The sequence below is a fragment of the Physeter macrocephalus genome, chromosome 11 (assembly GCF_002837175.3).
Source record: "Physeter macrocephalus isolate SW-GA chromosome 11, ASM283717v5, whole genome shotgun sequence".
Lineage (NCBI taxonomy): Eukaryota > Metazoa > Chordata > Mammalia > Artiodactyla > Physeteridae > Physeter > Physeter macrocephalus.
Window position 1 is genome coordinate 42,276,716 of NC_041224.1, and position 14,496 is coordinate 42,291,211.

At 39.9% G+C, this 14,496-nt stretch overlaps 1 protein-coding gene across 1 annotated transcript in view; it reads right to left on the reverse strand.

Moving 5' to 3' along the window:
* The window catches only part of PDE8A (phosphodiesterase 8A), a 125,168-nt gene extending 110,678 nt beyond the window's left edge, over positions 1-14,490 (reverse strand). The window contains exon 1 of the mRNA XM_024117414.3: positions 14,425-14,490. The gene's annotated coding sequence lies outside the window, so the exon portion shown is untranslated. The remainder of the gene's footprint in view (positions 1-14,424) is intronic.
* Between the last annotated feature and the right edge of the window lie 6 nt (positions 14,491-14,496).

Below are 14,496 nucleotides of genomic sequence, written 5' to 3' on the forward strand. Positions count from 1 at the left end.
AGTATCATGTCATCTGCAAACAGTGACAGCTTAACTTCATCTTTTCCGATTTGAATTCCTTTTATTCCTTTTTCTTCTCTGATTGCTGTAGCTGAAACTACCAAAACTATTGTTGAATAATAGTGGTGAGAGTGGACAACCTTCTCTTGTTCCTTATTTTAGTGGAAATGCTTTCAGTTTTTCACCATTGAGAATGATGTTAGCTGTGGGTTTGTCATATATGACCTTTATAATGTTGAGGTAAGTCCCCTCTATGCCTACTTTCTGCAGGGTTTTTATCATAAATGGGTGTTGAATGTTTTCAAAAGCTTCTACTGCATGTGTTGAGATGATGATAAGGTTTTTCTCCTCCAAATTGTTAATATGGTGTATCACATGGATTTATTTGCATATATTGAAGAATTCTTGCATTCCTGGGATAAATCCCACTTGATCATGGTGTATGATCCTTTTAAAGTATTGTTGGATTCAGACTGCTAGTATTTTGTTGAGGATTTCTGCGTCTATGTTCATCAGTGATATTGGCCTATAATTTTCTTTTTTGTGGTATCTTTGTCTGTTTTTGGTATCAGGGTGATGATGGCCTCACAGATGAGTTTGGGAGTATTCCTTCCTCTGCAATTTTTTGGAATAGTTTCAGAAGGAGAGGTGTTAACTCTTCTCTAAATGTTGATAGAATTCGCCTGTGAAGCCATTTGGTCCTGGACTTTTGTTTGTTGGGAGGTTTTGGTTTTTGTTTTTCCTTGGCTGTGCTGCTGCACAGCTTGCGGGATCTTTGTTCCCCGACCAGGGACTGAATCTGGGCCCTTGGCAGTGAAAGCGCAGTCTTAACCACTGGACCGCCAGGGAATTCCCTTGTTGGGAGTTTTTTAATCACAGTTTCAATGTCAGTACTTGTGATTGGTCAGTTCATATTTTCTATTTCTTCCTGGTTCAGTCTTGGAAGGTTGTACCTTTCTAAGAATTTGTCCATTTCTTCCAGGTTGTCCATTTTATTGGCACATAGTTGCCTGTAGTAGTCTCTAATGATCCTTTGTATTTCTGTGGTGTCCATTGTAACTTCTCCTTTTTCAGTTCGAGCCCTCTCCCTTTTTTTCTTGATGAGTCTGGCTAAAGGTTTACGAATTTTGTTTATCTTTTCAAAGAACCAGCTTTTAGTTTCATTAATCTTTTCTATTGTTTTCTTCGTTTCTATTTCACTTATTTCTGCTCTGATCTTTATATATTTCCTTCTACTGACTTTGGGTTTTGTTTCTTCTTCTCTCTCTAGTCGCTTTAGGTGTAAGGTTAGTTTGTTTATTTGTGATTTTTCTTGTTTCCTGAGATAAGATTGTACAGTATTGCTATAAACTTCCCTGTTAGTACTGCTTTTGCTATGTCCCATAGGTTTTTGGATCATCATGCTTATGTTTTCATTTGTCTCTAGGTATTTTTTGATTTCCTCTTTGACTTCTTCAGTGATCCACTGGTTGTTTAGTAGCATACTGCTTAGCCTCCATGTGTTTGTGGTTTTTACAGCTTTCTTCTTGTAGTTGATTTCTAATCTCAAAGTACTGTGGTCAGAAAAGATGGCTGATATTTTTTCAATTTTCTTAAGTTTCCTGAGACTCGCTTTGTGGCCCAACACACGATCAATCCTGGAGAATGTTCCATGTGCACTGGAGAAAAATGTGCATTCTGCTGCTTTTGGTTGCAATGCTCTATAAATATCAATTAAGTCCATCTGGTTTAATGTGTAATTTAAGGCCTGTGCTTACTTATTTTCTGTCTGGATGATCTGTCCACTGATGAAAGTAGGGTGTTAAAGTCCCCCACTATTATTGTGTTACTGTCGATTTCTCCTTTTATGACTGTTAATATTTGCCTTATATAGTGAGGTGCTCCTATGTTGGGTGCATATATATTTATAATTGTTGTATCTTCTTCTTGAATTGATCCCTTGATCATTACGTAGTGTCCTTCTTTGGAAGAATCAATATTGTCAAAATGACGATACCACCCAAGGCAATCTACAGATTCAATGCAATCCCTATCAAATTACCAATGGCATTTTTCACAGAACTAGAACAAAAAAATCTTAAAATTTGTATGGAGACACAAAAGATCCCGAATAGCCAAAGCAATCTTCAGAAAGAAAAACAGAGTTGGAGGAATCAGGCGCCTGGACTTCAGACTATACTAAAAGCTACAGTCATCAAAACGAATTGGTACTGGCACAGAAACAGAAATACAGATCAGTGGAACAGGACAGAAAGCCCAGAAATAAACCCACACACACCTACGGTCAATTAATCTACAACAAAGGAGGCAAGACTATACAATGGAGAAAAGACAGTCTCTTCAATAAATGGTGCTGGTAAAACTGGACAGCTACACTTAAAAATAAATGAAATTAGAACATTCTTTAACACCATACACAAAAGTAAACTCAAAATGGATTAAAGACCTAAATTTAAGACTGGATACTATAAAACTCTTAGAGGAAAATATAGGCAGAACACTCTCTGACAAAAATTGCAGCAATATCTTTTTCAATCCGTCTCCTAGAGTAATGGAAATAAAAACAAAATAAACAAATGGGACCTAATTAAACTCAAAGGTTTTTACATAGCTAAGGAAACCATAAACAAAATGAAAAGACAATCCACAGAATGGGAGAAAATATTTGCAAACGATGTAACTGACAAGGGATTAGTCTCCAAAATTTACAAACAGCTCATGCTGTTTAATATCAAAAAAACAAACAACCTAATCAAAAAATGGGCAGAAGACCTGAATAGACATTTCTCTAAAGAAGACATACAGATGGCCAAGAGGCACAAGAAAAGATGCTCAACATCGCTAATTATTAGAGAAATGCAAATCAAAACTACAATGAGAGAGCACCTCACACCAGTCAGAATGGTCATCATCAAAAAATCTACAAACAATAAATGCTGGCGAGGGTGTGGAGAAAAGGGAACTCTCCTACACTGTTGGTGGGAATGTAAACTGGTATACCCACTATGGAGAACAGTATGGAGGTACCTTAAAAAACTAAAAATAGAGCTACCATATGATCCTGCAATCCCACTCATAGGCATATATCCAGAGGAAACCATGGTTTGAAAGGATACATGCACCCCAATGTTCACTGCAGCGCTGTCTACAATATCCAAGACATGGAAGCAACCTAAATGTCCATTGACAGATGAATGGATAAGAAGATGTGGTACATGGACTTCCCTGGTGGCGCAGTGGTTAAGAATCTGCCTGCCAATGCAGGGGACACAGGTTTGAGTCCTGGTCCGGGAAGATCCCACATGCTGTGGAGCAACTAAGCCCATGCGCCATAACTACGGAGCCTGCGCTCTAGAGCCCGTGAGCCACAACTACTGAGCCCATGTGCCACAACTACTGAAGCCCGAACGCCTAGAGCCCGTGCTCCCAAACAAGAGAAGCCACTGCAATGAGAAGCCTGCGCACCACAACGAAGAGTAGCCCCCTCTTGCCGCAACTAGAGAAAGCCCGCACGCAGCAACAAAGACCCAATGCAGCCAAAAATAAATTAATTTTTTTTTAAAAAAGAAGAAGATGTGGTACATATATACAATGGAATATTACTCGGCCATTGTAAAGAATGAAATAATGGGACTCCCCTGGTGGCGCAGTGTATAAGACTCCATGCTCCCAACGCAGGGGGCCCAGGTTCGATCCTCCCTGGTGAGGGAACTAGATCCCACATGCATGACACATCTAAGAGTTTGCATGTCACAACTAAGAAGCCCGCGTGCCGCAACTAAGGAGGTGGCAAGCCTCAACTAAGGAGCCCACCTGCCACAACTGAGGAGCCCACGTGCTGCAACTAAGTAGCTGGTGAGCTGCAACTAAAGAGCCCATGAGCCACAACTAAGGAGCCCGCCAGCCGCAACTAAGACCCAGTGCAACCAAATAAATAAATAAATAAAAGAATGAAATAATGCCATTTGCAGCAACATGGATGGACCTGGAAATTATCATACTAAGTGAAGTAAGTCAGACAAAGACAAATGTCATATCATATTGCTTATGTGCAGAATCTATTAAAAAAACAATACAAATAAGCTTATTTACAAAACACAGACAGACTCACAGACTTAGAGAATGAATTTATGGTTACCAGGAGGGAAGGGTGGAGAGGAGGGATAGACTGGGAGTTTGGGATTGACATGTACTCACTGCTATATTTAAAATAGATAACCAACAAGGACCTATGGTATAGCACAGGGAACTGTGCTCAATATACTGTAATAACCTAAATTGGAAAAGAATTTGAAAAAGAATAGATACATGTATATGTATAACTGAATCACTTTGCTGTATACCTGAAACTAACACAACATTGTTAATCAACTATACTCCAATAGAAAATACAAACTTAAAAATATTTGGTAGAATTTGCCAATGAAACCATACGGGACTGGTGCTTTCTGCTGTGGAAGGTTATTAACTACTGATTCAATTTCTTCAATAGATATAGGTCTATTCAGATCTACTTCTTCTCACGTGAGTTTTGGCAGATAGTGTCTTTGAAGGAGTTTGTCCATTTCATCTATGTAAGCAAATGTGTGGGCACAGAGCTGGTTCACGGCATTCTTTTACTAACCTTTCAGTTTCCATGGGCTCTGCAGTGAACTCTACTCTTTCATTTCTGATATTAGTCATTTGTGTCTTCTCTCGTTTTTAGTTAGCCTTCTATAGAGGCTTATAGATTTTATTGATCTTTTCAAAGAACCAGCTTTTGGTTTCAAGGATTTTCTCTACTGATTTCCTGTTTTCAATTTCATTGATTTCTGCTCTAATTCTTATTATTTCTTTTCTTCTGCTTACTTTGGATTTAATTTGCTCTTCCTTTTCCCTAAGTTTTCTAAAGTGAAAACTTAGATTCCTGATTTTAGATCTTTCTTCTTTTCCAATATATGTATTGAATGCCACAAATTTTTCTCTAAGCACTGCTTTTGCTGCATCCCAGAAATCTTGATAAATTGTTATCATTTTCATTTAGTTCAAAATATTTTAAAATTTCTCTTGAGATTTCTTGTTTGACCCATGTGTTATTTAGAAGTGTACTGTTTAATCTCCACATATTTTGGGATTTTCCAGTTACCTTTATGTTATTGATTTCTAGTTTAATTCCATTGTGGTCTGAGGACAGACACCGTATGATTTCTATTCTTTTAAATTTGTTAAGGTGTTGTGGCCCAGAATGTGGTCTATCTTAGTGAGGGTTCCATATGACCTTAAGAAAAATGTACATTCTGCTGCTGCTGGATAAAGTAGTCAGTAGATGTCAGCGGGCCTCCCTCTGCTGCGGCCTCTCCCGTTGCGGAGCACAGGCTCCGGACGCGCAGGCTCAGCGGCCATGGCTCACGGGCCCAGCCGCTCCGCGGCATGTGGGATCCTCCCGGACCGGGGCACGAACCCGTGTCCCCTGCATCGGCAGGCGGATTCTCAATCACTGCGCCACCAGGGAAGCCCTATCCACTTTACTTTTAACGTATATGCGCTTTTATATTTAAAGTGGATTTCTTGTGGATAACATTTTTTTCTGCTATTTACTGTGGGAATCTGGTCAAGCTCCTGCAGGTAAATCTCACAATGTTGTGGGGGCCACCATGCCATGGTTCCCCTGGAGATTTTAACTCTGAGTTACCTGCACTGAGCTGCCAGCAATTCACCAGTCACAGTTCAGGTTTTCCTACCTGGCACTGTTTGGTGTGGAGGTTTCTCCGCATGAGTCTCTGGTAAGCAGTGACTCCCTGTATTTGCCTAGCTATCCAATTTCGGGGGCAACAGTTTACCCTGTGTCTTCCCCTCTATTATGGATTTAAGAACAGTTGTTAATTTTTCAGTCTGTTCAGCTTTAATTGTTGTTAGGACAGAGTGTTGACTTCCAAGCTCCTTATGTACAGAACTAGAAACCAGAAGTCTAATACATTTTGAACAAAATTATGTGCAGGAAGTCTCAATTTGCAATCCGAATATACTTGTTAGATCATAGTAGTCATAACTGCATAAGCATGTTGGAAAGCAGGGAGTGTCAAAGGGAATGTCATCTCTGAAACTGGTGCAGAGAGGGCATCCCAGCACCATCCTCCCTGAGACCGCTCTCTGCTTCCTTTGACAGGTTACGGGGTGGCGGGGAAAGGGGGACAGGAAAATTGACTTTATTACTGCATTCAAAGCAACCACTTGTTAATAACTATTGGTGATTAGAAAGTGTTATTTTAAGCATTTTACATTCTAATATGCTAGACTGTTATTTATGTACAGTGGTTTAGTAAGTTACAGTTATGCTTTAGGAAATAAGTTCAGGGTTTTGAGTTGACTTATAATGAATTGTAATTTTTCCCACTCAAAACAGTAAGAAATGACTCCTAGTTGAAATTTTCACTTAGAGTATGTGATGTTCAGGAACCAACTACTAATAAGCCAAAACTGCCTATGCATACCCTATGTCCCAGAAGTGAGAATTTGGGGTCTATTCACATAGATCTTTAAGGGGACATGCGCAAAGATGCCTGTCCAGGGTTATGCGTAGTGGCAGGGAGTTGCAAGCAATATGGGTATGTCTAACTGGGGGACAGTAATATAGTAGATCTTTTCTTTTCTTTTTTTTTTTTTTGGCCACTCCGTGGCATGCAGGATCTTAACTCCCCGGCCAGGGATTGAACCCGTGCCCCCTACAGTGGAAGCTCAGAGTCCTAACCACTGGACCGCCAGGAAATTCCAATATGGTAGATCTTAAAAGCATATGCTAAGTGAAAAAAGTAAGAAAACAGAATAGGATCTGTAATACAATACCACTTACATAAATTAAAATACATAAGCACGTAACAGTACATACTTTATAAGAACACATAAAAACAAAATGACATACATTAAACACATTAGAATGGTGGGCACGGAGGGAGTGGAGAATCAGATATAAATAAACCAAACAACAAAAAAAGAGAGGAACCTTGGGAAGTAGGCAAGGATTTTTAAACACAAAAAGCAATAACCATAAAGGAAAAGATTGATAAATTAGATTTTTAAATTAAGAATTTTGTTCATCAAAAGACCCTAGTCAGGAACTAAAAGGTAAGTCACAGAATGGGAGAACATATTTGCAAAACATATAACCGACAAAGGACTCATACCCATAATATATAATGAATGCCTGAAGATCAGTGAGACAAAACCAGACAACCCAACTGGAGAGAGCCTTGCACAGGCAGATGATGTTAATATGCTAAGAACTAAGAAGGCTAATTCAATCCACTGTATCAGAATTTCAATCAGGAAAAGAAGTGAGCTCATCAACAATTTTTAAGTCTTAACAATTTTACAAAAATGCATGTAAGCAGGAAATTTGAACAGTTATTTTAAACTTTATATAAAGTTTAAAGTTATATATAAAACATATAAACAAATGTCATTGGCTAAAGTCTCTTCTATTTTAAGAGAGTTCTTGACAGAATGGAAAAAGAAGCATATGCATCTACAATTTGTGTATCTACCAGGGGAAATGAGTTATTTATGCAATTACTACACAGTAGAAAGCTTTGTTTCCATAGAGATTATGACACAACTGATTTAGGCCTTAAATTAGAATATTCCGATTTGAATTGAGAAATGATCCTTTTGTCTAAATGAATAGTGTATTCAGTGCGAATAAAAGCTCCACACATCTGCTGATATCATTTCCTCTTCACTTCAGTAATAATTAATAATGAGAATCCATCCACATAAGTCCTAAAAAGTAATTCATACCCCTAAAGTTTCACAAGTGCCTGAAAACATATAGGGAATGACATATTTTTACAGGATGTACAAAAATACATAAAGAACTAACACAAAACATTTCAAAATATCTTTCTGCTCATTTCACATATATTACACTTAAATAGTCTCTTGTACTAATAGTGTGAACAGCAAGACAAAAAAGTCAGTTCTATCTTCCTTCTGTCATCACTACCTGAATTTAACAGATAAACTGTATACTGTCAGTGTTGGGAGGGGGTGAGGAATGCATGTTACTCCAAAGCAGAAAAACATCAGAATGTTACATTTCAAAAGGAGTGAAATATATGACCCATAAATATAGTACATGTAAAATCCTTCAGGGGCTCCACATTGCCCTTCATAAAGCCTGGACGCTCTGATATGGCATTCAAGGCTCCTGTAGTGCTTGAAGCCTAAGCTTCAGCTGCCCCAACCACTTAGAACTCCTTGAAAGCCCATGTCACTTGCCGTGGCCATGTCACTCATTCAGTGTGGCACACTCCTGCTTTCTTTCTCTTCTCCTCTAATTCCTCCTCATCTTTCTAAACCCAATCATGGAGAAACTCTGCCTATGCCTCTGGCCCCAACCCTTAACTGGATGAGCTGCCACACCTATGTGTTTCCAAGGCATCCTGGGTTTATCTTCAGTTTATCTTCATCACAGTGGGATTATATGCACTTGTCTCCTCTACCAGACTGGCTTCTGAGTTCTATTCACTTTCATAAAACTGGAACCTAAGAAAGAAAATACAGTGCTCACTAACTGCTGAATGAATTACTGAATTCTGAATTCAATTACTAAATAACTATAATCCCCAACATTTCCCCATGTTTTCATAATAAATGTTCCTAAAGGAAATACCTAAGGAAAAAAAGAAAAGAATAAATCCCAGTTGTTAGAGTAAAATCAAGATTGACTAGGTTTCCTGATAGGCTTATATTATATCATTCTGTTCGCTTTCCAATTTCCCTGTGAGATATTTCCAGCTGAATGGCTATTCTACCTCTCTCTCAAAGGTCTCCAAAGAAATGATCCAATCTTTAATTTTGTTACAGTTGAGTGTCTTCTCAATTAGCCAAATACTCAAGAGAAGTTCTGCTTGATTAGATTCTTGTCTTGTTGCTACTCTGGGTATTCTGGCTCCCCAGGTCAACTGCTATTGTCAACATTTTGTTTAGATATCATAGAAAGTGCCTGACCTCCTTCTGAAAAATTGTTTGCCATTAAATTATAACATATAATAAGTGAAAAACAGCACTGGTTTTGAGCACACGTAATTGAATCTCAGAAGAAAGCATGATATACAAAAAACTGGAAGTAAGCCTTCTCTAGTTCAATCAAAGGCACAATTCTCATATAAAAATGTTAGGATATGACCACGTGATTTTGTAGAAAAATTTGTAAGACCAATAACAAATAACAGCAAAACTATTTTGGAGATTAATAATAAATTTTGAATGTATATCTATATATACTCAAAATATCTTTATGTATCAAGCTAAATGAAACTTGAATTTTATCATGCTGATTTAAAATTTTCCCAGTAAAAAGAGTTATTAGAGGGCTTCCCTGGTGGCACAGTGGTTAAGAATCTGCCTGCCAATGCAGGGTTCACGGATTCGAGCCCTGGTCCGGGAAGAACCCACATGCTGCAGAGCAACTAAGCCCGTGCGCCACAACTACTGAGCCTGCGTTCTAAAGCCCGTGAACCACAACTACTGAGCCCACGTGCCACAACTACTGAAGCCCACACACCTAGAGCCTATGCTCTGCAACAAGAGAGGCCACCGCAATGAGAAGCCTGCGCACCGCAAGGAAGAGTAGCCCCCGCTTGCTGCAACTAGAGGAAAGCCCACGTGCAGCAACGAAGACCCAAAGCAGCCAAAAATTTAATTAATTAATTAATTATTTTAAAAAGAGTTATTAGAAAAAGTATTAGATAAGGTATCAAACATACATTGCAGTGATAAGGAATAAATCTAAAACATGAAGCTATATTCATGAATTACCCTCAGAAATGAAATTAGGGCAGACGACTTCTGTAAGTAGCTAGTTTCACCTATTATATGTTAATTTTTCCTAAATAGTTTTCAGTAAACAGGTAGTTGAGGTCTTGAGGAAACATACAGATTCCTAGCACACTGAAGACTTTTCAAGAGAATGACATTGTGGGGCAGGTCCATGGGGCTGGCTTAACCCACCATACCATAGGTGGTCTGAAGAAAGACTTTTAACAGGAGAGAACAAAAAGTCTGAATACGTGGTTTTGTTTTTATGACCTTTTAACTTGGATTAGCTTTACGTACTGCACGGCAAAGAGGGCATGTGAACTTGGGGGCTTGTGACCTGTGGTGGGTCTGAGGACAGGGCCCCATCAGGAATCCCTGAAGAACTTCTCACAGAACCCACTTCCAGAGGTGAATGTGCTTGGGAACATGGGACTCAGAATAGAGAGCTTGGTAGTGAATGCAATGCATGAAATAAATCTGGGGAAAGTCTTATCTCCACTGCCCTTCTGGAAGGTGAACATTTGAGAGTCTGATATTCCAGTGAGCCAATATATAGTTTGCTTCTATAATTGGTACGTTGAATATGCAAGGCTCTTGCAGGGTAAACAAAAGTGTCTTTACATCATTTTCCGGCTTTAAACCTGTTTAATGGAAGTAGTGCTTCCTCCACTCCTAAAACGAGGACAAGTCTCATAAATTTTCTGCCCTCTCTTTCTTAATACTAAGTCCTAGAGTTGCATTTTATTAGTTTCCTAGGGCTGCTGTAACAAATTACCACAAACTAGGTGGTTTAAAACAATAGAAAGTTATTCTCTCACAGTTCAGGAGGCCAGAAGTCCAAAATCAAGGGGTAGGCAGGGTTGCTTCCTTCTGTAGGATCTGAGGGAGAAGCTATTTCACGCCTGTCTCCCAGCTTCTGGTGGTTGCCGGGAATGCTTGGCTTTCCTTGGCTTGTAGCTGCATCACTCCCATCTCTGCCTCTGCCATGGCATGAACTTCTTATAAGGACAACAGTCACTGGACTTAGGGCCCAGCCTAATCCAGTATGATCTTGTCTTAACTAATTACATCTGCAAAGACTATTTCCAAATAAGTCACATTCTGAGGTTCCAGTGGACATTAATTTTGAGAGGACACTATTCAACCCAGTACACTCATTAAGTCACAAATACAGCGTCAATTAGTAATTAAAAGTGATCAGTCTACTTCATTTACATAAAGTTCAAATCAGGCAAAACTAATCTACAGTATATTTTGGCAGGGGTGGGGGTAGCCTAGTAAGTGACTGAAAGAGAATATCAGGAAGCCTTATAGGTTCCTGGAATTTTCTACTTCTTGATCTGGAAGCTGGTTACATGTACAAGAATTCATCGAGTTGTACACTTATGAGTTATGCATTAACTGCATTAACTTTCAAAAAGAGTTTAGGTACTTTAAAAAGAAAACGATCAGTCCAGTAGCTTAACAGCACTTCAGTTTTCATCTGAAGAAGATTCTCTCTCCACCAGCAGGGCCAGTTGCTGGGCAGCACGCCTTTGGGGAAGCAGGTGCTGCTTCTCTCCCCCTCACTTCCTCCCCTACCGGCCAGCCGCTGTTTCTGAGGCAGGGAGCATAAGAAAGGACCAGAGAGAAGGTCTCACGTGACTGGTGCTATTAGCCGATTTCTCACTCTAGGAGCCTGATAGATTTTTAAAGCTTTTTCTCTTATGGAGGGAGCATTTTTGTGGTTTCTCTGGAGTGTCCTGCTGTGTCCCTCCCACTGCAGTGCCTCTTCTGTTAGGGAACCATATTAGTGGCGTATGTGATTCAACTTCCTGATGACCAAGCTGATGACCTCCAATTTCCATTTATATTTACTGATATGACAGATAGTGGCCTTAGTTCTATCAATTATTTTTGTTATCCTTTGTAGAGACTGTTCATTTTCCTTTGTGTGAATATTTTGATATTTAAGATGGTTTATTTTTTAATCTAGTGGTTGCTTTTATTAATATCTGAAAGCCTTTATTTCTTTAGACAGTATCTATTTAATCCCCCATGAGAAATGATAAAATTAAGATATTTTCTTCTCTTGCACCATCCCTTCACTGTCCTATTTTAGTCCATCATACTATATCCTGTTTAACTTTGTACTCTTAAATATACCTAAACCTCCAGTAGTTTGTCTGTTAGCTTTAAACGATACCCTTTGAACCCTACCTATTAAAGATGAGGAAAGAATATTCTAAATTTACCACCATCTTCTTTCCTCTTCTCCTCTCAAATTTGGTTAGATAATTTCATATTGTCAGGTCATATAACTGTCACATCCTGTTCTATTGCACTAATCTCCAAATCTGTTTTAACCTACAGGTAAACAGACTCAATGCTTGTAACAGTTCTTTTGCTGGAGTTTTTCCAGTTACCGCTTGGTGGACTGAAGTTTGTCTTTCACTAGATTCCTCAAGAAGAGTTCATGGGGATATTCTTTCTCAAGTTCTTATATTTAAAAACTTGTTTTTTTAAAAAAATACAATTTCAATGAATATAAAATCCTTGGGTCAATCTTACTCTTCTTAAGGATTTTGTCAGTCTTCTCCCATGTTGATTGATGATAAGGAACAGCCAAATTTTCCCCTTTTATAAGTTAGTTATCTTTTGGCCTGGACGTCCAAATAATTCTTTACATTTGAAGTCCAATAACTTTACTGGGATACACTGCAAGGCTGACGGTTCTATGTTAATTTTTCCTGGGTATACAGTGCATCCTTTCAAACTGTAGATTCAAGTTCTCCTTTCCGGAAACCTTAAATTTTTATTTTGTTTATTATTTGTTTCCTTCTTCAGGGAATTTCTGTACTTTTCATTCATATGTCTAAACTATTTCTGTTTTCACTTCGCTCACTTACTCTTTTCTGTTTTCTATACACTGTCTTGGTTAACTTTGAACTTGCCTTCATTTCTTTGATGGGTTTTATTTTTCCCTTCACTTTCTTTCTTGAACTTAGGTTTTTTGGCCTACTGACTTGCCATTTCTTCCCTGAGTTCCTGTATTTCTGATTTGTGCTTCAGCTCTTTAGAGCGGTAAACTGACTTTTTTCTTTAATTTGTGAAATATTTCATCATAATTTTCACTTGTTCTGTGCCAGTATTTTTCTAGTGAGTGTTGGTCATCACCTTTTGTTTTTTCATGTTTCTTCATCTTCTTTTAAGTAATTATGTTTGACTAGATCCTGAACTGGTCCATTTTTGATTACTCATTCTTGAAGGCGGTTTACTCTACACCAGTTATTTGAAGAAGACTCACTTGGGAGAAGAGCCAGAGCCATGTTCAGGGGAACGGGAGTGCTCTTTCTTTTTCTGGCGGGATGGTATACGTGGACACACAGAGTGGGGGAAGGTATTCCTGAGCTTCTCTCTCTCTCTCCAGCCAAAGAGACAGGCAACTGTGAGGGCTGTCTACACTGCAGACTCCTCTCCTTCCTGTCGCCACAGCTCAGCCTGCTCCCCACAAACGTTACTTGCATTAAGTCCTCCTTCAGTCCATGCTCCTCTGCATCTTGGTATCAAACTGGATCCGGTGAAGCTTCTGCCACCAGCCTGTGCACTCATTTCCACCATTTCAAACCAAACATTTTGGTTTTGAACCCCATGGTGCATCCCTCACCTTGGAAAGTACTATCTGCTACTTGAGTTTTCTTTTCCTAACATCTGCAGCTGCAAGTGTCTTCTGTCCACTTCCTCTCATACTCCTGGTCCAATCTTTCAAAAACCCTTTCCACTTATTTTCTGGTTTGGGGTTTCAGACATCTCCTAATTTCTTCAAAGACAGAGTTTTCATTTCTCGGTTTTTCTTCCCCCTCCTAGTTGCTTGGGGTAATTTTCCAGGGGAGGATGAAGAAAGGCTTACTTCACTAACTGTCCCAGTAAGAATGCTTAATAAAAAATTAACTTTGTTCTGCTGAATGCTTCAAAAAACGCGTTTCTGATACTATTTTCTAATTACATATGCTTCAAGTACAACATGCATGCTAATAAAAGTGAACCTCCAATAAATGTGCAATGAAGCAAAGCTGACGTTCCAGATTACATTTTAATAGTCCCAAAGAAAATGGAAAACAGCAACTGCATGCTTGTGCAAAGCTGACAGAGGGAAAACGCAACACGGTGGTAGGGTCCAGTACCCCGGCTTCACAGTGCTAGCCGACCTTCCCTTTCCACCGCGAGAACCAAAAGAACAAAGTTCACACTGATTTAACGTTCAGGGTCGCGCCAGAATATCCTAGGGGGGTTCCTCTATACCCGCTGTTTGGGAGGTAATGGATTCAAGCGCCTGGGTCAAGTTCACAGCGGTCCCTCCTCGACACGTCGGGTCGGATGTGTCCCAGGAACCGACGCCGCGGCTCGGAAAGCGTCCTAAGCACACCTCTACTAAGCACGGTCCCCAGGACCAGGGTTGGTCTGCCTCCGGTCGCTGCCCTGGCAAGACGGTCCGCTGGCGTCCGTCAAAGTCATCCAAAGCCAGGCGACAGGGCACCGCGAGCCGGGAGGGAGACCCACCCGGCCCTGCGGGAAAGCTGCCGCGCCGCAGGGCCCGAGTTTCACCGCGGACCGCAGCCTCGGAGTCCCCGGCCGGCCGGCACCCCTTACCGTGTTGCCCTTGCCGCTGCCACCGCTTGGCTCGGACTCCACGAGGCTGGAGCCGCAGGACCGGGCCGAGGC